Source organism: Talpa europaea (genome assembly GCF_964194135.1).
Source record: "Talpa europaea genome assembly, chromosome: 10".
Classification (NCBI taxonomy): Eukaryota; Metazoa; Chordata; class Mammalia; order Eulipotyphla; family Talpidae; genus Talpa; species Talpa europaea.
Genome location: NC_140077.1, coordinates 22743745 through 22766925, shown reverse-complemented (window position 1 = coordinate 22766925; position 23181 = coordinate 22743745). Strand labels below are relative to the sequence as shown.

Below are 23181 nucleotides of genomic sequence, written 5' to 3'. Positions count from 1 at the left end.
CTGGCTACATGTGACTCGGTAGCACTGAAGCTTGGAGTTGAGAAAGTAGAATGAAGGAGAGTTGGTGCTGGGCATGGCAGACCCAGAATTGTGGTAGGACTATCGACTCTGTGGGCTCCCTAGGCTGACTTAGACCACGTAGACAACGCTTCCCCACTTTCCCAGTTCTTCCATGGGATGTGGTGACAGTGAAATTATGCCCCCCCGTCCATTTCTCATGCTCTCCCCTTTCACCCTCTAAGCCAGCAGAGTATGTGGGAGAATAAATGACTTGTGTATTTGGTCTTACATCCTTTTTTTTTTTTTTTAAGATTTATTTATGCATACAAGAGCTGGGGTACAGGCCAGAGGTGTGGGGGGGTGAGAGGATTCACCAGAGACAGAGTGGGGCACAGAGCAGGCAGATTGACCTAAGTACACTGCTGAGGGGAGCAGCGGGTAGGCAGGAGAGGTCTGCTGTGCCATGTGGGTAGCTCCCTGGCCGGGGGGATTGAACTCGTGCTGCAGAGGCTGTGGACAGTTTCATAGGTTGCATCTTAACCCCTTCCGCTACCAGGGAGGCCCCGGTCTTGCATTCTTAACCCTTTCTTACAGCAAGAGCCAGGCTTTTAAACCTTTGGGGATAAGATGAGTCTTTCTGGTCCCTTCCATTGGCTCTGATGCTGCCTTTCCCGCACATCACAGCTCTCTTCCTCCCTGCTCATGCTTCCTTATGAGTTCCTCAGGGAACGTTTGCCTGACTTGTATGCCCCTTCATCTAGCTTTTCCTGCTGACACCCCCAGACCACAGTGGGTTGGTAGGGCGTCAGGACCCACCATTGTGATAGGCACTAAGAAGGGCATGCAGATGACGAAGACTTACTGGTGAAGGCACATGCACTCATTCATGTAGAACTGTCCTGCTTATGGAAGGGGCCTAATGACACAGTAGCTTAAAGAACAAGTTTATTTTTTTGTCTCACATAATGGCCTTGCCACCCTGGCCATGAGCACACCAGGTGAGAGGGCAGCACTGCTGCCTGTGGGCTTTCCGAGATCCGGTTCCTCTGGAGCCACTGCTCCATCTCAGGACGTGGTTGTCCGCATAGTTGAAGCTGGGCTGACTCTGTGCTTGGGTTCCGACCAGTGAGGGGGGAAAGTGAGGTGGAAGAGACATGCCTACTGTCCTCAGACCCAGCTCCTGTATGACTCACGTTCCTACAGCTCACATCTGTTGGCAGTAATGGTCACATGACCACCCTGACAGCAAGGCAGGCTGGGAAAATTAGTCTGACAGGACAGCTCGTGTCCCAAGAAGGAGGGAAGAACAGATAGACAAGGGTGGGCAGTAGACAGAAGGGGTAGACAGCAAACAATCTCTTCACAGAGATGGAGGGTATTTTTCATTTGCCTGTGCAGAGAAAAGAAGAATTTTTCACTGCCAGTATGTGTCTGTTCCCTTTGACAACTTGCACACAGGCCTCCCTCCTTGGCAGACATCTGTGCACCAGACCTGATGCTACACAAACTGGGTGAACCAGAAGTTGAGTAAGGCAATTCTTGCCTTTCAGCAACTCAGTGTAGCCTGGAGAAGGCGGATGTGGAGGCCAGATAGTCCAGTGCCAGCACAGAGGTTGTGGCATTTGTTGTGTTGGGGAAACCCCCACACACCCCCCCTGCCCATGCCTTGATATGTTCAGCCATGTACTAAGAGAAGGGAAAAAGTGCAGTGTTGGGAGCAGGTCTGTTTTGGGGAATTAGGAGGGCTTCACAGAAGAGGTGACATTCAAGCCAGGCACAGAAGGGTTCAGTTTCAACTGGTGAAACTGGTGAAGGTGGGTGATTGTTAGGAGAGGGAGGGAGCAGCAACAGAGGCAGGGAGCAAGTCCCTGGAGGCTTTGTGGCTCAGGTGTGATCTGAGCATGGTGAGAGGGAGTGAAAGAGGAATATGTCTTGGTAGTTCACATCTCAGTCCATTCTGGCCTCTACACCTGTCTCCTTGTGAGAGGCCTTCCCTGGACACCCTCATCATTTTATTTATAGCACAACATATACAAACACCCGGCGCAGCTATATTGACTTACGCGTCCTCCATCTCTCCCACGAGGGTACCAGCGCCACGGGAGCAAGGACTTTGCATAGCACCTGGCAAAGAGGAGGGACACAGATATTTATTGAATGAATAAATGAATGAGTAGAAATGTGTGCTGAAGATCATAGATTTGGAAGACCTTGTTTTGCATGGCAAGGAGTCTGGGCCATATATATATATTTTTTTAATTCTTTTTTTTAAGATTTATTTATTTATTTATACAAGCACTGGGTACAGTCAGAAGCGCGGGAGGGTGAGAGAATTCACCAGAGCCAGAGCGGGGAGCAGAGCAGGCAGAAGGACCGAAGTACACTGCTGAGGGGAGCAGCGGGCGGCAGGAGAGGTCTGCGCGCCATGTGGGACCCTCCTCCGGTGGCCAGGGAGCAGCCGGGGATCGAACTGGCACCGCAGAGGCCGCGGGCAGCTTCGCAACCCAGCGCTCAACCGCTGCGCCACCCGGGAGTCTGGGCCATATTTTATAGGCAGTGGGGAGCCAGGGAAATATTTTGAGCAGGGGAGTGACACGATCACTGTTGAGAAGGTTCCTGGCACCAGTAGATAGGATAAAGCAGGGAGGGTGCCCCTTCCCTGGCCTTAGCCCAGCTTCTCAGCAACATACTCTTCATTTTGTTTGGGCATGAGCAGAGGATTCAGTCCCTAACAAGTCTTAGCAATGAGGTGAATATGAGCTGACTTCTGCCCTTCTTTTAGGGGTTGGGGGACAAAGAGGGTCTGTAAGTAGCACTATTGGGTGTTGCTGGTGGAAGTGAAGATGTATACAGTCTTTCTGGAAAGCATTGGCACCTAGATCCCTAAAGATATCCCTACCTTTGACCTAGAAATGCCAAATGAGGGTTTTATTGTAAGGAAATAGGCTTCAGTGTGTGCAAAACTTTGTTTAGGTACAAAAGACTTCCACCCTCATGTGAAAAGTTAGAAACAATATAAATGAGTGATTCAAGTACCTCTCAAATCTACCCTTCATCTCCTTCCCCACTAAGGTTCTGCCTACCACCTAATAGATGCTCAATAAGCCTGAACCTGACCCCTTGTGTCCTCTCCAGCGCTAAAGCAGCTTCCTAAATGGTTTTCCTGCCTCCAGCCTTGGCCCCTTAAATCCACTCTCTTCATGGATTCCAGAGTGAGTTATAAAAAGTGCACGTCTTCTTCCTGCTTCACCCCGTCAGGGGTTCTCCTATCTCTTAGGGGGTAATGTCTACACCTTTTCACTGGCCTGACAGCTCTTTATGACCTGTTCCTATCTACTTTGCTTCATTTCTGGCTGCATGATACACTTCTACAGCACTGCTTTAGATTTGGCTCCCCAAATCCTTGCTCACCGCTGAGCCCTCGCTCATCTTGTTTCCTCCCCCAGCTAACTCCTGCTTGTCCCTCAGGACCCAGTGCAGACTTTAGGATCATCTGTGGGCTGGGTGAGGCCCCATATCCCGTGCCCTATGTATATGGCACTCCTTGCATTAGTAATGGATTTCTGTTACTTCCTTCCATGTCTGTCACCCTTGCCAGTTCTGACCTTGAGAGCCTGTTTACTTACTTTGTGTCCTTGTTCCCCATCATGGGACCTGGCACATTGGAGAAGCTCAATACATGTTTCTTGAATAAATGAATGAATGAATGCAGAATGTACAAACTTTTTGTAATGAAGAAATGTACCCTGGTCAGTGCCAAGAACATAAATTTCTTATTTATTTGGGATTTCCTTTATTTCCTGAGTTGACTTTTAGGGGTAGAATCTGGATACCTGCATTTTTATGGAGCTTCTACAGGTGAATCTGATGACTAGCAAGGGTTTGAATCACTGGCCTAGCAGCTGGCATCAGATTAAAATAAAAACAGTATTGAGGACATACGGATGGTGGCAGTTTCAATTGTACACACCATGTGATCCCAGTGATATGTATGTGCGTTGAGAAGAACAGAAAGAAAATCCCTCAATGTGTTATTACTAGTTATTTTTGGGTGATAGGATTTGGGTGCCTTAAATCTTCTTTTTATCTTTCTATTATATAAGTTTTCTCCATTTAGTAAGTGTCACCTTTTTGAACATCATAAAATGGGAAGAAGGGTAGTTGGACAAGGGAGCCCTGACTGTCCGACATTGTTGGGTCCTAGACTCATTCTCCAGCCGGCTCCCGGGATGGCTGCCAGCATCAGGTCTAGAACTGGACCCTCTGGCTCACTCTGAGTTCTGGCATCCAGAAATGATCCGGTGGCCCTGGGGCCTTGGAAACTGCCAGACAATTCCAGAGCCCTGGGCAGGCTGCTTTGTGCTTTTGTGGGCCCCAGGTGAAGAATGGCATGGGGTTTTGGTAAGAAGTGGACACCGCAAGATAGTTTCCAAATGGTTCTGAAACAGAAAAACTTGGTTGGGATGGGATGAGAGGCAGGGCCACAGAGCTGGGGGCCAAGGCCAGTGGGAGCATCATGATACTGGGTGTTCAGTATCAGCTGACTGGCAGGTGTGAGGTGGGGAGGGGCAGCCAAGTGGGATGCAGGGGTGAGAAACATAGGATAATTGGGGTCAGGGCAAGTAGCCAGCTGGAGAGAGCCCCTTGTTCCAAGGTGCTCTGGGTTTGTGAGCGAGCTCTTGGCTCTGGAGTGAACCAAGCAGTTGGAGTTGTCCACGCCCACAGGGGGATATGTGTTTGCTTGCTTCTTGTTTAATGCCACTTTCCTCCTGAAAGCCTTTATGAGTCTTTCCCCCTTTATGCTCCCTTGTCAAGGCAAGCTCTTTCTCTCCTTTCAAACCCTGTCTGTCTGTTCGTTGCCTCTTAAACCTGCATCGCTTTCAGATTTTGTGTTCTTGTTTCCTGGCATGTCTTGGCCCTCCCGAGGGCAGGACAGAGTCTCGTGCATGTGTTCCACACAGACTGTGGTCAGGGTGCAGGGATGGCAGCTGAGTGGTTGGTGCATCTGCTTTCCCAACTGGAAAGGTCAAGGCCAGTGTTGTATCAGGGAGGGCTCTGCACCTGGCCTTGTGGCTGGCTCCTGCCTGGTGCTTCTCTGGGTCACCAGGGTGACAAGATGCTCACTAGCCAGCAAATAGCAGCCCCCACACATGACTGCCAGTTGCAGCAGTTCTTGAGCTCCAGCTGAGTTGAAACTGAGAGGATGCCTTTTCCAGCAGCCTGGAGCCAGACCCACAGAGCTCCCTCCCTGCCCCTTGGGATGGCTGTGCTGAAAGCAGATACCTGCTGCTCCTCCTGCTGCCACTCCTTTCCACCCTGCTGCCAGAGCCTTTCTTCAGGGATCCATGCTGGGAGGAAGTTTGGGACAAAACAGGTGGCCTAGGGACCTCCCCTGGTGGCGCAGCGGTTGAGCGCTGGGCTGTGAGGCTGCCCGCATCCTCTGCAGCGCCGGTTCGATCCCCGACCGGCCAGCAAGGGTCCCACATGGCGCAGCAGACCTCTCCTGTATCGCCCACTGCTCCCCTCACCAGTATTTTTTTGGTCTGCCTGTTCTGTTCCCTGCTCTGGCTCTGGTGAATTCTCTCACCCTGCCGCGCTTCTGAGTGTACCCAGTGCTTGTATAAATAAATAAATAAATCTTTAAAAAAAAAAAAAAACATGTGGCCTCCTAGTACACAGCTACCAGCGCATCGTTCTGCAGGGGAACCTTCCTAGGCCTTGCTTACTCCTGGTGTTAGTGCCTTGAGAGCCTGCTTTCCTCCTGTGCCCTGGGGTGGAGGTGAGGGGAGGAGCTGGAGGTGGCTGCTCCTGCCTGGCCTCAGGCTGAGAGAACTAGGTCTGACCTGTCAGTCCTGCCCCCTCTGAGCCCTCTCCCCCCTAGTCTGACTCAGCTCTTGCTTGACACAGATCTCAGCCCTCCTGTCAGACTGGTCTCAGGGAGGGCAGGTATTGTGAGCCAGTGCCCAGCTGCCCCAGCCCTGCAGGCAGGACCAGCTCTGGCCCTGGCCACCCAGTGCCTGCCCTCACCTGACACAAAGGCGTCAGGATGGCTCTGCCAGGAGGTCAGCTATTTTCTGCTTTTTGGTAGGTCCCCTTCATTGTCTCCTTTCCTGCTACCCTCACCTTCCTCCCAGGAGACCTGAGCTCCACTTCCCGCTTCCTTCTTTCAGCCTTGGCTGAGCGCATCCATGTGCCAGGTGTTGACCTGAGTTCCAGGCTCCTGATGGGAAAGCCCAGCCCTGCCCTGCCAGCTTGTCTGTGGTACAACACCTACAAAGGGGCTTAAGTGGGAGTTTTATTGGATCCAGGACACCTAGAAAGAGTCTGTCTTAGAGGCAGCTTGTGGGTAGAAGACACCCCAAATCCCAACTGAGCTGTTTCAGCCTTGTCATGGCAAGACTCCTTTAATGCCTTTTCCCTTAAGGTTCAAAGTTTTCTGTAAAATACACTTGAAAGCTTAAGGAGAACACAGAGTCTTTTTTTTTTTTTTTTTTAAATACGATACACACACAGGTATATGTTCTGGAAAGTAAGTGGCCTATCACCGTCCCCTCCAACGGAAAACTAGTGTGTGTTTCCCCCCATTTTTTTCCTTGCAGATGCTACATTGTCTTATAAACTTGGATTCATTTGAAATTGCCTGTTTTTTTGGGAAGCACAGCCTCTGAGGGCTGCCACCTGACCCTAGGGGTTACTCCAGCCTGCACCTCCTCCCAGGACAGAAAGGGTATTGGACTTACAGTCCTCCTTGCTCCCCCCACTCCCCAGTTTGCGTCAAGTCAGCATCTGAAGCCTATGTTGCAAGCCTTGACTGGCCAGGACTGCGGCTGCATGTCCGCCCCCAGCCCCCAGGTCCATGCTCCATTTCCCCTGAATAGGAGGACTGTGTGGGCTGCGGGAAATGGCCCCAGGACCTGGAGACTGGGGAGCGTGGGGCTTTTCCGCCTATTCTTCCTCCATTTGACCACGTCTCTCACCAGCTTGGTTCCTGTCCCAACTCCTGGCCTCTAGAAGCTGAGTCACAGAGACACCATAAGCTTCCAGGCTGACCCAAACGTCTTTCCTGGTCTGGCAGTGTGTCAGCTCATTGTCAGCCACTAGTTCCATATGCTGACCGGAAGTGTAACTGACAGATGTCTTAGCATTTCCATATGAAAAATTATAATCTAAATGCATTTGGAGAGAAACTCTTGAGACCTGGGTGGGTGGGATAATAAAAGGTCTTTGTCAAGACAAGGTGAGTTGCCCTTTTAGCCCTCCCTCCCCCCATGGTGGCACACCTATTCCCCCATCAGGGAAGACCATCTGGCAGTCCTGTATGCGCCATAGCTAGAGTGGATTTAGAAATGACCCCTGCTCGCCACACTGTGGACTTGTGTTCAGTGTTTTATATCATCCTGATTTTGTCATGCAGAGGGAAGACCAGAGTTTAATAGGCCTGTGGACTCGAAGAGGATACCCATCAGGGCCTAGGCAGATTCACAGGCCTTAGGGTGCGTGCTACATCCCAGCCTGGCTCCAGGCCTTCGCCCCTCTGGACCTGCCATCTGGAATGTCTCCCTCACCCTCATTTCCTTCAAGGCCCAACTAACTTGCTCTTTCTCTGCGTAAGGTGCCTACTCTGTGTAAGGTGCCGTGTGCCGTGGTGAAGGAGCGATCAGGGCCTTACCTTTGACCAACTGAGATTCTAATGGGAGAGACAGATACAAAAGTGAATAAACAAGCCATGGGATAGGTACTACTTAGAAGAAAAGGGGCTGGAATGGGAAATATGGGCGCCTACTTTAGTTAGGTTGACAAGAAAGACATCTCAGAGGAGGTGCTCCTTAAACCTTGAGACACTGAAGGTAATTAAAATGTCATCCTCATTTTCTCAGGCCCCTAGAGTGCCTGACAGGATTGTGAACATGGTGGGTGCTCAAGAATTGCGTTGAAATGGATCTGGGCCTTGACCCTTTTGTTTGTGCCTCAGCACCTCAGCAGCCAGTAATCATTGTCTTCTCCAGCCTCAGGGCTCCCTGGCCCCACCTCCAGCTGTCATTAGACAGACCGAGAAGAATTGGGTTACATTGGGGGTTGGGTGGCATGGTCCTGAACTTGGCTGTGGGCCTGCAGGCTGCTGCCTGGCCTGACCCATCAGCATCTGGGGCAGGATAGAGAGAGAGAGCTGGGGCCCAGGATCTCCCAACAGCCAAGAGGCTCTACGTGTGACTGATCTTGCTCCATCAGGGTTACTTTGCCTCTCCTGTCACCATTATCCCAGAGGGAAACTGAGGCCTCTTACTCTTGCACCAGTAAAGGCCTAAGTGGGGCAGGTCACTGTATGTGGGGTGGAAGACTGACGTGCCCCTCCCTGCCTTTCAGCCGGCTGGAGCCTGCTTCTTCCCAGTGCTCATCACACAGGGTCAGAGATGACCCAGCCCGGCTCCCACCCACCCCTCTGGCAGATGCATAAAAGAGTCCTGGTTCCTCAGGATGTGGGCTCCAAAATATTTTCCACATACCTCTACTCTTGCATGGGACAGTTTGATGCATGGGACAGCTTGACGGCTTATGATTTCTCTTTGAACAAGATTGCATCTATTATTTACTTACTATGCATTTCTTTGTTTTGTTTTATTTTATTTTATATATTTTTTACATCATTTTTCATTTTTGCACAATGTATGCATTTTCATCTTGGTTATAGTCCCCATACAACATATTACAAGGGCTTCCCAAATTATATATTCAAGTATTTTCAAAATAGCGAGCGTAAACATAATGTACCACAAAACCAAAAAGGCTCTCCATGCATCATTTGTGTGATTCAGCTCTGGCCCAGACAAGACATGAGCGCGTCTGGTCAGGGACCTTTCACGCTGGTCTGGGTATCCACCATGCCCTGCATTAGCAGAGGACTGTATGAGTGACCTGATCACTTGCCACTTTAATAGAGTCTCTCTTCTCTGGGTCTCACAGCATTTTCTTTGCACAGACTCTCATAGCTCTTTTCTGTGTGTGTGCAAGTGTGCATGTGTGGTTTGCCTTGTGGCTTTGTGCAGGAGCTATGAGTTTTTGGAGGGTGAGGATCTTGCCTTAACTGTCTTTGTGTCCCCATGAGCCCCACGCAGGTCTTCCCACGGTGTGACTTTGAGGTGAATCGTAGGACTAGAAGAGATCCTGCTATCCCCTAGCACAGTCGCCCCATTTTACAGGTGGGGACCCAGATGAGGCTCCACAGGAAGATGACCTGCCCCAGGTCACAGGGGCTTAACCGACTGGTCTGGGGCCTGCAGTGTCCCACTTTCATCCCTGGGTTGAGAGCTGCCCTGATGTCTGTCCTTGATGGCCCGGGTAGGCAGCAGTAGGCACTGAAACTTACTTGTGCCTGAGGAACCTGGAGTTTGGAGTTTCACAGAAACCCCAGGGATGTGTGGGGAGGGGTAAGCACATGGGTGTGCCCCCCCTCAAAAAAAAATAAAACCAGTAAAACAGATCCACTTACCTGCCTCACATAGTAAATGGGCTTTCTGGGTAGGCCTTACACTGTTTTCTTTGAAACCGGGATTCTGTTGCTTAGAAGAGAGCTCCCCAGAGCTGCAGGAGGAAACCCTCTCCTTGTTTAGTTTGGGGGTCTGCCCTTGTGGCCTGGCTGGAGGGTGCGGATGTGTGCCATGTGGGAGGACTAGGGGGCCCTGCCTCTCCCTGCTCCTCTATCCAGATACCAGGGCCAACTTCTAGAGGCTGCTCAGCCACCATGAGGACCCTGCCCTCTAGATCCAGCTCCACCTCTGGCTTTGCCAAAATAAATAGCTTGGGATGAAGTGCCTGGGAGGCCCTGAGGCCCTTCTGTACAACCGCTCCAGAGGGCTATGGCACAGCCAGCACCTTTGCCATTTTTACCCCCCTCTCCTCCTGTGGGACTGGTGCCTCCCTTCCGGAATTTTCTGTGAGGAAGGGGGAGGAGTGTGGAACTTCCAGGGTAGGGATCACTGCCTCCTGATCCAACAATCTGGATCCTGTTACCCTTCTGTAGAGGCGTGAGGAAGCCTTGCTTTTTTGTTTTGCATTTGTCTTTCTTTGTTTATTTTATATTTCACAGAAACTTCCAATAACTCGGTGAGGCCACGCACAGGTTGGGACTTAGTAATAAACACTTGTGGATGAAAATGAAATTATATGGAAAGAGGTTCCTGTTTTGATTTGTCTAAAAAATGCTCCCTCTGCATCCCCTAGACTAGCTCCCTGGGCCAGAGCCCTTGAGTCTCAGCAGAGGCACTGCCCTGTGGGGTTCTCAGAGCCAGCCTGCCATCTAGCACATGACCTTTGGATTAGGTGATTCCATACACATACTGCGCTCAAAGCAGTGTCTGGCACATGATAAGAGCTTAATAAATGCTGTTCATGATTGTTAACATTGTGTTATTGGCATAGTTCTCATCATAAATCCATAAGGTAGGGACTTTTATTACCCCCATTTTCCAGATGAGGAAACTGAGGTTCTCAGAGGGTAAAATATGCCAACTCCTCAAGTGAGTGGCAGAGCCAGGATCCATCGCAGGTCTGAACTTGGGGGCTTCCGGCAGCCCGATGGTATTGCTTGTCCGGCTGTGGGCAAGGAGTGGGCCGATCAGACACTGCCTGGAGGAGTACATGGCCTGGCCTGGAGGCTGGCGCTCAGGGGTCTCGGCGAGCAGGCGTCCTCAGGCAGCATGTGGTGAGAGCCAGGCTGGGGGAAGAGCAGAAGTGGCAGTGAGGCCGCACTGGACACAGAGTGGTCAGTGGTGTCACCAGCAGTGCCCCCGGGTGAAGGTGGGACTGGTTCTCTGCCTTGGAGCTGTGTGTGGGGAAGGGGTTGCCTCCTCACTTGGACTACACCAGCTTCAGCCGGGGGTTTGCCTCACTGCCCTGGAGAGGTGGCAGGTAGGACAGAGTCTGGACAGACACCGAGCTGGAAGCGAGGGAATCTGGAAACACTGGCTAGATTTCCTCCATGGCCGCAGGGTCTGTGATCCTCAATGTCCCATCTGTAAAATGGGAGTAAAAATACTTGTTGTAAAGATTAAGTGAAATATATAAAATGGGGCCTCCCCGGTGGCGCAGCGGTTGAGCGCTGGGTTGCGAAGCTGCCCGAAGTCTCCGCGGCGCTGGTTCGATCCCCAGCTGCTCCCCGGCCACCAGAGGAGGGTCCCACATGGCGCGCAGACCTCTCCTGCCGCCCGCTGCTCCCCTCAGCAGTGTACTTCGGTCCTTCTGCCTGCTCTGCTCCCTGCTCTGGCTCTGGTGAATTCTCTCACCCTCCCGCGCTTCTGACTGTGCCCAGTGCATGTATAAAAAACAAAACAAACAAACAAATAAAATAAATAAATAAATAAATAATAAATAAAGACATGCCTCTATAAAAACAAAACAAAACAAAAAAAAGAAATATATAAAATGATATTAAAAAAACCTTTATAATCCTAAATCTAGTATGTATACAACTGGTAGTAATCACTGCCGTTTTAAGCTCTTCGTGCCTCACACAGCACTGGGCGATCACATAGAGCATCTTGTTTAAAGCTCACAACAGCCCTTCAAGATGGGTGTTATTGCACCAATTTTATGGATGTGGGAAGAAATTCAGAGGCTCAGCTGCCTGGGGCCACACCTATGAGGGGTGGGTTGCAATTTAGACCCAGGTCCTGCTCTCTGATTCCAGAGCCACCTCTCTCTGTTCCCGACCTGCTGAGCTCTCCCCCGTCCCCGTCCTCGTCCTGACCTTCACTAGTAAGTTACTGAACCAGCCACGGAAGCAGCCACGGGAGCGTGTGGCAGTAAGGCACCAAGCTGAGCTACTCGGGCCTGGCAGCTGGGGTGAGCAGGGATCGAGAGATGGGCTTTACCTGCCCCTGGCCCCTGATGGTGGTGGGGAGCAGCAGGCTCCCCTCCCTGCTAGTCTGGCAAGTAAGTTTTGTCAGCCTATGAGTCACACAGCCCTGATGAGTCAGGTTTTTCCCTTATTCTTGCCCAGAGCAGCTGGGGAGGGGGTGGGGGGCTTTCTTAGGAAGTAAGACCTCCCTCCCTTTGCTCTCCCTCTGTTCCTCTTGCTCGGAGCTGCACAGTTTCTATCCGGAGGTCTGTAGCTCTGTCCTGGAGGAAGACTTCCTGTGTCCCTACTCAGAGGGTATCTGGGTATTTCAGCTGTCCGGCTGAGAGAACCCTCCTTGTTAGGTATCCAGAACTGTCTTGACTCTAAACTCCTGTTCTTGGCCTCTTAGCTTGGCTTACCCTCTTCTTTCTGCAAAGAGGGGCTTAACCCTGAATCTTCTGGACCTAATCTTCTGGGTTTCCCTGAGCACAGGTCCCCTGAGCTATATCTGTTTCTTGCCTCCTGCCCGGTCTGGCTGCAAGTCTTACAAGGACAGTCCAGATGGTCAGCCTCATGCAGGCATGGGGCGCTCCCTGAGCACCCCCTGCCAGGTCCTCTCAGAGGCTAATTAAACACAGTGGAAGCAGCCATCCAGGCTGGACCGCCTCACTCCAGATCAGTGCTTCTCAACCCTGGCCGCATATTAGAATCACCCGGAGAGCCCTTTGGTGCGCAGGTCCTATCCCAGAGCAGCTCAGTCAGAATCCCCAGGGATGGGTCCCAGGCAACCAGGTTTTGACTACACCACACTGTTGCCTCAGAAGGCTCTGCCCTCCTGGAGCTGACAGTCAAGACGCAGGGACAGCACAGCATGCAGATCAGACTCTGCCGTGTGGGATGGCCTGCTGGGAAGGGGGCTTCAGTCCTGCGTCCTGGCGGAGGGAGGTCAAAACCAGGCGATGCTGAGGCAGGAAGGCGGGGAGGACCCTGGTCTGACAGGGTTGGTGATTCACGGGCTACAGAGGAGGAAAGAATGAGTCAGGCACAGCTGCCTGTGAGGCCCAAGCCTGACTTTGGAGGAGAATGAACGTGCTCAAATGTTCAACAGAGAGTGGAGTTCTCCACAGACTGAGTGTTGTGGGTCCGGAGCTGCATGAAGAAGAGGGTGGGGCTTCAAAAGATGAGGGTGCAGATCTGGGTGATGTCGGGCATCTGCACATACTGCTCATTTGACCAGGACGCTTTTCCCAGAAACTCCCTGGAGCATCTCAGGGTCTCTGTAAGGCATGAGGAAGAAGCGAAGCTTTAAAGAGGTCATCCCCTGGGTCTCCTCAGCTTGGGTCACGGTGAAATGGACCCTGGTTTTCTGACTCAAATCACCCCACTGAAGACACAAACCCAAAGACAGTAACTTAGGTCCAGTTGCTGGGGTGTGGACTGTAAGAGCCCCAGAGGCTCGAGGCATATAGAGCCACCAGCAGAGAAGGGTTATGGGCCTTTTCTGGCTCCAGCTGCAACAGTCCTGGGGGGCTTGCTGTTGTGTTTGCTGTGGGTCCGTGCTGAGGTGAAGAAAGCAAGAGCCCTTGGGGGAGAGTATTGGGCAGGCCTCTCCTGGGGTGTTAGGTTAGTTGAGTTATTCTACATAATTTTCTTGATACTGTTAGTTAATGTAATAAATATCTTTATACCTTCAGTTTTCCTAGCCCTCCCTAAGAAAGACTGCTACTGTCTACTTTCCAGAAAAGGAGCATTCATGTATTCATTCAAAGTCATGTAACTAGTTTATAATGGAGCTGATGTTCAACCCTGAGCTTCCTCGCCCCAGAATCTGGACCACCAACCTTTGTATTTCTGTTTCTGCTGCCGCTCTATGAAGCATGAACTTTCTAACCATTTGGCCCATCCAGCAATGGACCAGGCTTCCTTGAGGGCATCATGCAGGCCTCACCTCCAGAAGTACATGGTGTCTGACTTGCTCCTGCTAGGAGCATCATTTGGAGTGGAAGGTTGACTTCTAATGTAGAGCCCGAATCAGCCATGCAGAATTAGAGTCTCAGATTGGTTTCTGTTGAACCCTCAGGATATTGGGGCATACAGTCAGGCCAGGTGTCCTGGGAGGGGCTGGCTCTTAGATTCCATTCTGCCCTTGAGGAGGCTGAAAGGCAGGCTGACTCCTTCACGCTTGCTCCTGATACTCCTGATACTCGTCTGCTTGCTGCTGTGCCCCCTGGCTATTTGTCTCCTCTGTCTCAAACTCCTGACATGTTGGTATTCTAGTTGTAATTCAGCTTTCACTGGCCAGTAGAGTGGTTTGATGGAATTTATCTCCCACTTCATCTCTCTCTCTCTCTCACACACACACACACACACACACACACACACGGAAAAGCTGTGGGGTGTGGAATCAGTCCTGTCACCTCTCAAGGCCTCAGATTTCTGTAAAAGGAAAATGACTTTGAGATCACTCTCACTTCAGGGTTCTGCCCTGTTCTGGGAGACCCATCCTGTGGAGTGGTGTGTCTGAGTGAAGCACTTGTGGCAGTTGATACCCAGTGGGACAGAGCTGAATGTCAGGCCATGCCAATCAGCCTCCAGACACCTGGCTACTGAGGCCTGACTCCTCCCAGTGGGGACCCTCCTTGGCAACAGGACGCCAGAAAACACAGCAGCACAGGTGACCCGTGTCTTCTTCTTGGAGCCTTGGTGTAGCAAGGGGAGCCAGCCAGATACCGGAGACGTTTCTAGCAACCTCTGGGGAGTTCCTGTTTTATTTATTAGTCACTGTCCTCCCTCTTCTGCCCCAGGAAAATGCTGACCCTACCTATGCTGCCTGCACAGGGAAGCAGACATCCATCAAACTCGCTCTTTGTCCCTGTCAAACTTAACCTGATTTAGCCCCTGCATCCTCCCTTACTCTGAGGTAGAGACCAAGGTTCACTGCAGCAGGAGTTTTCAAAATTGCAGAGACTTTAAGAGAGGAAAAAAATGGTAGCCTTTAAGATTTCTGATTACATAATGGTCTTAAGCATTATTGGCTGGGCTTCATTACTGACCACAATAACTGCTGTCTTCTAAGCACTGGGCAGAGCCATCTCTGTAGTCCATACAGCAGTGCTTGCAGAGTTTTCCAGGCTGGAGCACTGAGGTGTAGGACACCGAGGTCATCTGCCCCCTCTGCCCACGCTCACACAGGTGGTCAGTAGCCAAGGCAGCCCCCCGCTGGCCATCTCTGAAGCCCCTGCTTAAGTGTAACCCTGGAACTGTTCATGTTCAGGCCAGGACTTTGGTTGCCCCTGAGGATAAACACATTAATTCATCACGATGAAAATATACAAGAAAGGAATGGGCTGTAATTCATTTTTTTAAGATTTCATATGAACTTGAAACCAGAAGTGCAGTCATTTCCCAAGCACCTGACCTCTGCACTCTACTTGTGAAGTGCAGTTTTCTCTCCCAGCCCGCCTCAGGAAAGGAGAGTTGGTTAGATCCTAGAACAGGTTAGATCCTAGAGCAGAACCTGAGGATTTGGGGGTTCCCTTTGTAGTTGAAATCAGATGGACTGATTTTCCATGAGGAAATGGGATGGGGCACAGTTGGGGGAAGTCAGCTTGGGTGAGGGGAGCCCGGGGTCAGTGCCCAGCCCTTTCACCCCGTGTGGCTGGGGGCCCTGGGCTGGAGGCACAGAGCGTGAAGACCCTGCCCTCTGAACACATCCCAGTAAATGTGTCCGTTGTGTGCAAGCACAGTGCAAGTGCACCGTGTGCCCTGTCCACACCCTCAGCTGCCCACGCGGAGGGCCTCTGGGGAGCTTTTCTTTTTCTTGGCTGCACTTTCGTTTCTGGTCACCACAGAGCTTCCAGCCTTCATGGGGCTGGGCTCCATCCAGCCCCTTATCCTCCAGCAGATTTCTTCTCTGAATACCTCAGGGACTGATTTTTTCCCTCCTGGGCCTCCAACCTCTGCTGCCCCCTTTCTTCCTCTTCCTGTTCCTCACCTGGATTTCTTCAGGCAGCTCTGATGCTCCCCACAGTCCTGACTCTGAACTTGCCTCTCTCCTCCAGCTCCTCACACTTTCCCTAAACTGCCTGCTCGCTTCATTCACTCACTCATTTGGCAAGCCATTCTTGAGACCTGCTGCCTGCCAGACCCTGGCCTGTCCCCAGGATCCCAAAGAACTGGAGGTGGTCCCAGCCTCAGGGGTTTAAACACGATCCCTGCAGTTGTCCCCAGGCTGTGCGCCATCACCAGCCCACTGTGGGGCCCCCAAAGAAACTTTGATTCCTTCAGCCCTGCCCTGGGCCACCCGGGACCCAAAGTACTCCAGGAGGGAGTGCCTGGCTTGTCACTTAGCAACTGGCTCCACCCCTTTCCCTTCCTGAACCTCGGAGCTGGGGCCTGAGGGAATGAATGGGGAAGCAGGGCCCACAGGCCCATAAGGAGGCCACATGGGGAGGCCTCAGCTGAGCAGAGCTGGCCTAGCACTTTCTCTTCCAAGGTTACCCAGGCTCTGAGGGTCATCCTGGGCTAAGTCTAACTATAAATACCATACTTCCTGAAGGGATTACCTGGGCTCTGCTTCCCCTGACTGCGCCCTCCCTGTGGCCGATTCTTCTTCTGGAGCCTGCAGTTCTTTCCCACTCTTATCTCCTCCACCAGATGCCAGACTTCAGCCACATCTCTCCAGCCCCCTGCATTCCAGCTGTGACTTCCAGAGTGGGAGGGGATGGGAGGAGAGATTCCAGTCTGCTTCCTGGCCAACAGGCCCTTGCAACTCAGGCTTTTGGGAAGGGGAAGTCCCTGTCCCTGCCTCTTTTGCTTGGAACCTCATCTCCCACACCAGCCAGAGCAAGCCCAGACTTGTCACATAATCGTTACTTCTGGGGAGGACACTCTAGGCCCCATCCCTGGAGCAGGGTTCTGGGGATAGAGCTTGGTAACTGAATGTGGAAACAGAGCCTGGGGATTGCCACACGTATAAATAGGGCTGTCTCCTGGCTTGGGTGGACTGACTGTCCTGGGACTCTCTTGTTCCCTTGGCTGATCTCAGGCTTGGTGTCACATCCCAGGGGCTCAGCTGTGCCTGTCCCTGAAGACACAATAAGGCTCTCTTAGGACCTGTGATCTGAAAGTGAAGGGACTGACTTCTCCCTCCTGCAGACCTTTCTCTAGTTTCCCTCTACTGCTGCTGCTGTTCTCAGCTGTGCTTCCTCAACCATGCCCCTCCACATTCAACTTTGTGTTTGCAAATGTTCCATCTTCAGCTCAGCAGACACTGATGGGAACCTGCACTGGGCCAGACATGCTGCGAGGCACTGGGATGTTCACATAGAAGCAGCCAGGGCCTGTTGGCCTTCCTTGCATTCTTGGGACTCCCCCCTTTAGTGTCCTTCTGAATTAGGTGGGGTGTCAGAGGCATGCTTCCTCTCTTGCACACGGGAAAGGCCCTCTCGTGTTCTCTCTCCCACTCTTATGTCTGTGCCCTCCCTGGGCGGGGGGAAGGGGGTATCACCAGATACCATTCATTATCGAGGCCTAGCCACAGCACCCATCATCATTATCCTCCCCCAACCCAGCCACAGGGCCTCCTGCTGTTTTCCCTTTTTGTTCTCTGCAGCAGTTTGGTTAAAGTACTGAGCTCTTTGGTTAAAGTACAGATGAACCTGCCATTTACACTTCTGTTTTGCTGTGTTTACAAGTGGGGTGCTTCATTCAGAATCAAGTACTCGCCCCTGCCCAGCCCTTAAGACTGTTCAGTGAGTCTGAGGTAGGCTCAGGGAACCTGCATTTTTTAATCTGGACCCCAGGAGATCCTAACACAGGTAGTATTTGTACAACCCTTCCAGACCCCCACTTTTGCCTCTGGACTCAAATACTCATTCTCTGCTCAATCACAAATAGCTCTGCTGTTCCCCGCTCACCTTGATCACAGAAACCCACAATTTGCATGGGTACCTCTAGGACAGAATAAGCTTTTATTGTTTATTGGCCAACTTCACCAAGGATAAGGACCACTTCTGTTACTCTGTCTTATTTGGGACAGGTGGAGACTTAAGTAAAAGCCTCTAGTTTCTCCTGCTGCAGCAGTGCCTGCCCTGGCCCCACAGAGTCACCCAGAGCTGCCAGCCACTGAGATCCTAGACATGTGAGCTTGGGCTTGCCGGCTGCACCCTCACCCCCACCCTCAGACCCATCGCTCAGCCCCACAAACCCTACCTACTTTTCCAAGGCAGCTCCCTAAAATATTATATACCTTTCCCCATTTTTATGCAGTTTTCACTGTATTATTCTTACTACTAATGCTCATTTTGGGAAACTTGGGAAAAAATATAAGCAAAAAAAAAAATCCTTGGTGACTACCAATCAGTTATAACCGTTGCTATTTTAGTGTAAATTTTTTCCAGTCTTTTTGATTATATGTAGAGTATATACATAAGTATATATACATATGTGTGTATGTGCATAGGTATCACCTACTATTTTATTTTTTTATTTTTTTTCAAATGATCAATGCAGATAGCCTGACATTTACACTTCTGTTTCGCTGTGAAATGTGGTATTGATAATTTTTTAAAGGTTTATTTATTTATGCATTTAAGAACTGGGTGTACGTACAGGCCAGAAGTGTAGGGGTTGAGAGGGTTCACCAGAGACAGAGTATCACCTACTATTTTAGACACAAAATCTGGACTACAGAACACTTCTGTCCTGTTATGTTTTTTCAACGTATTGTGGATGTTTCCCTGTTTCCGCACCCTTCCGCCCCGTCGTGGAATGCAGGCCTCCCGTTTGGCTTGATTTAGGCTTCCTCATGGTGGTGCGCATTTTGGTTGTCTCCAGTTTTCCTGTGCTGAGTGAAACAGCTTTGTCGACAAGCTTTTACCACTCACTTGTGATTATTTTCTTAGGATACCAGAAAACTAAGGCAGAGGGATGCGCACTTGTAAGTTTTTTGGTGCTGTCCCACATGCCTCCAGAAAGTTTCTTGCCATTTGTGTAGCATATGGGTGTTCACACTCTTTCCACTGCCCAATATTTTTTGACTTAACTAACTTTATTTTTTAATTTAAATTTTATTTTTATATTCCCCATACAATTACAACCCCCTTATTTTGACCCCAATCCCTCCTTTCCCCCCCCACCCCACATAGAGTGTCTCTGGTTCATAGTTGTTTGTTGATTTTGATATTTTCTTTCTTATAGTTATTCTTTTTCCTGGTCCCTTATTTAGGTTTTCTAGATTCCTGTTATGAGTGAGACCATCCGGTATTTTTCTTTTTCTTTCTGGCTTATTTCGCTGAGCATGATCCCTTCCAGCGCCATCCATGTTGCTGCAAATTGCATGTGTTTATCTTTTTTGAATGCTGAGTAATATTCCATGGTGTATATGTACCACATCTTCTTGAGTCAGTCATCTATTTTTGGGCATTTGGGTTGTTTCCAACGCTTAGCTATTGTAAACAGTGCTGCTATAAAATAGGGGTGCAGGTGCTCTTTGGAATTGATGCTTCTGTGTCCTTTGGGTAAATACCTAGGAGTGGAATGCTGGATCGTATGGAAACTCTATGTTTAGTAGGTCATGACTTAACTAACTTTAAAGCATCAATTTTTTAAACAAGCAATTGAAAATATTCATTGTCAGTTTGGTTTTATGTTTGGATTAAAAGCTGCCTTTTCTGGCTTTGTTTGTCCCCATGCCTATGACTGTAAACACTGTATGTAAGGCTACATACCCTTTGGTGTAGGGTATGGAGAGTTTTGCTGGATATTTTTATGCTGTATTTAATTTGCCCCATGAATAGGGAGCCAGCACGGGCCCAGAGGTGCTGCAGCTGCCCCCTGCTGGCTCAGTGATGCAGTGACAGCTGAGAACAGTTGTCTGTTCCTTGCATCAACCTGCTCCCTTCCAGCCACCAATCCTTTCTAATGTTTTCAGCCTGAATCAGGGAGGATTTTTTTTAAACCATTGTATCCTCACTGACTGCAGAGACTGTTACTACTTGGAGAGTCTCACTTGCATGGTGTCCACCTGTGGGGAGAAGTGTGTCTGACAGGCGAGGGTGCTGTATCTGTGTGGAGGGGTGGGGGCTCTGAAGGCAAGGTATGTGCACAAACCTGAGGTGATGAATTTGAAAGGTGACCCTGTGGGACTGTGTTTATTTTATTTTATTTTTTTAATGAATTATTTTATTTTATATAATTCTTACATCATTTTTCTTTTTTGCATAATGTATGCATTTTCATTTTGGTTATATTCCCCATACAATTCCCACCCCCTTTTTCTGACCCTAATCCCTCTTCTCCTCTCCCCACCCCCCACTATAGTGTATCTCTGGTCTATAGTTGCTTGTTGATTTGTGTTTATTTTAAAGAGATGCAGGGCTTCAGGTTAAGACACAACCTGTGAAGCTATCCACAGCCACTGCAACACAAGTTCTATCCCCGGCCAGGGAGCTACCCACGTGGCACAGCAGACCTCTCCTGACTCACCCTCTGCTCCCCTCAGCAGTGTATTTCAGTCAGTCTGCCTGTTCTGTTCCCCACTCTGTCTCTGGCGAACCCTCTCACCCCCCCACCCCCGTCACACCTCTGGTATGTATCCCAGTGCTTGTATGCATAAATAAATAAATCTTTAAAAAAAAAAAAAGAGTGAGATGTATGTGTGTGGTTGTTACACCTCAGGTGTCCTAGGATCACCAGTTCAGCAACCTCAGAACTGAAACCTGAACATTGAAAATAAAGGCGGGGGCGGGGGGGCGCCCCCCTGGTGGCGCAGAGGTTGAGCGCTGGGCTGCGAAGCTGCCCGCAGCCTCTGCAGCACCAGTTCGATCCCCGGCCTCTGGGTGAGGGTCCCACATGGCGCGCAGACCTCTCATGCCACCCGCTGCTCCCCTCAGCAGTGTACTTCGGTCCTTCTGCCTGTTCTGCTTCCCGCTCTGGCTCTGGTGAATTCTCTTGCCCTTGCGCGCTTCTGACTGTACCCAGTGCTTGTATAAATAAATAAATCTTCTTAAAAGAAAAGAAAAGAAAAGAAAGGGGCGGGCCTCCCTGGTGGTGCAAGAGGTCAAGCATCGCACTATGAAGCAATCCACAGCCTCTGCAGCACAAGCTCAATCCCCAGGTGGCCAGGGAGCAACCCACATGGCGCAGCAGACCTCTCCTGTCTCGCCCGCTGCTCCTCTCAGCAGTGTACTTTGGTCAGTCTGCCTGTTCTGCTCCCCACTGTCTCTGGTGAATCCTCTCACCCCCTCATCTCTGGCCTGTACCCGAGCTCTTGTATGCATAAATAAATCTTTGGGAAAAAAAAAGAAAAGAAAGGGGACTCATGGGGGGCATCTGAAGGGAAAAACAGAGGCCCTGGACCCTGGTCTCTCTATGTTAAGAAGCCTCTTTCTTAGAACCAGACCTGTCAATTCTGACAAGCTTTCTCAACCCTCAGTAGATTTGGACTGCCCGTTAGCTGGACCTGGCCTATACCCACAGGAGCAGAGATAGATGGGGACGGTAAGAAGGTACACCTGGGCCTCCCCGGTGGCGCAGCGGTTGAGCGCTGGGTTGCGAAACTGCCCGCAGCTTCTACAGTGCCGGTTTGATCCCCGGCCACCGGGTGAGGGTCCCGTATGGCGCCCAGACCTCTCCTGCCGCCCGCTGCTCCTCTCAGCAGTGTACTTGGTCACTCTGCCTGTTCTGCTCTCCACTCTGGCTCTGGTGAATTCTCTCACCCTCCGGCGCTTCTGACTGTACCCAGTGCAACTGATGTCTTAAAATTCTATTAAATTCTTTTTTTTTAAAGATTTATTTATTTATGCGTACAAGAGCTGGGGTGTAGGCCAGAGGTGCAGGGGCTGAGAGGATTCACCAGAGACAGAGTGGGGAACAGGGCAGGCAGATCGACTGAAATGCACTGTGGGCAAGTCAGGAGAGGTCTGCTACGCCATGTGGGTCACCTCCCTGGCCAGGGATCGAACTCATGCTGCAGTAGATGCGGATTGCTTCATAGTGCTGATGCTTAACACCTTGTGCCACCGGGGAGGCCCAAATTCGATAAAATTCTGACATACCCAGAGTTAGCACAGATCCCACAGATCAAGGACTCAATCCCACGAGACTGGTCCCCACTTCAGATGCAATCATAAGTCGTGTGTCCCCCTAGCTTACCCACAAGTTTTGTCCAAGTTGGCTACAAATTGGAGGTTTGTGCTAGGACCACGCTGACTACAGAATAATAAAGTTGGTGCAAGCCCTCCCAGCACACTCTTCTCTGGGGCTATATCTTTTCTCTGTAGACTTTAGAATCAACTTGCCAAAGTTCCTTGAAAAAATTCCCAGTTAGCAATAGTATTGGATTTAATTATACATTAAATTTATAGGTCAATTTAGAGGAAAATGGACATCTCCCTGAATATCGCTTCATCCCCTTTTGTGTTAATCTTTCTGGAAATCCTTAATTCACAAAGTTAGACCATCTGAAGTTCAACTTTTATATTTTTCATTTCTAGACGTTCTGTATGATTCTTTACGTCTCTTATTCCCTGCTCATATTTTTAAGGCTCTCTTCTTTCTTAAACTTTACGTGTCATAGTCTGTGTTTGATAAATCCCTTTCTGAAGGCTTTGTGAGTCATATTCTGTCTGCTGTTTTTATTGGCTCAGTGTCTTAGTCCCTTGTTGTCTTTAAAAAAAAAAACAACTATAACATTATTATTTATTTTCCTTGAAACTTTACCTTGGGAATTCTCAGAAGCCTGGTTTGAAGTTATTTCCCTCCAAAGAGTATTTGCATTTGTATTTGCATATCCTTCTGCTGGCCCAGGAATACTTTAATTGTCTGGCTTGACACTTTCCAGCCTGTATAGTAGTGACAGACCCACAGGGGGTTGATGGCAGGTTCAGTCTGACCTGAAGTAGATCTCTCACTCTGTCATGTACTGTGTGATCTCGGTCAGACAAGTCACTTCACCTCTCTGTGCCTGTCCCAGCATCTGTGAGGCAGTGATAATAACACCTCCCTCCTCAGCCAATGGCGAAGATGAAATGGGATAATGGACATAAGTAAAACGCTCCCATGGATCTCCGTCACACAGTGGTAGGCAGCAAAGGTCATCTCTTCCCTTGAGGAGCTGCCCTCTTGCCCCAACCTGTGGGGTCAGCTTGGTGGCCCTCCCCAGCAGTAGTTCTGCCTAAGGATATGAGTGATAGTGGGAACATCAGGCTTGAGCCTGTGCATGATTCTGCTTTCAGCTTTGGGATGAGCCTTTGAGAGACGCTTCTATCCCCTGTCTTGATCCTATCCTAGGGTTGTCCTGGAGGTGACTTGGGGTGGGGTAAGAACAAAAATGACTGTTAACAGAA

General features: G+C 50.2%; 1 protein-coding gene across 1 annotated transcript in view; it reads left to right on the top strand.

The window, feature by feature from the left end:
- UBTD1 (ubiquitin domain containing 1) overlaps nt 1-23181 on the top strand; it is a gene marked incomplete at its 3' end in the record, with an annotated part of 48461 nt that overhangs the window by 22509 nt on the left and 2771 nt on the right. The window lies entirely within an intron of this gene.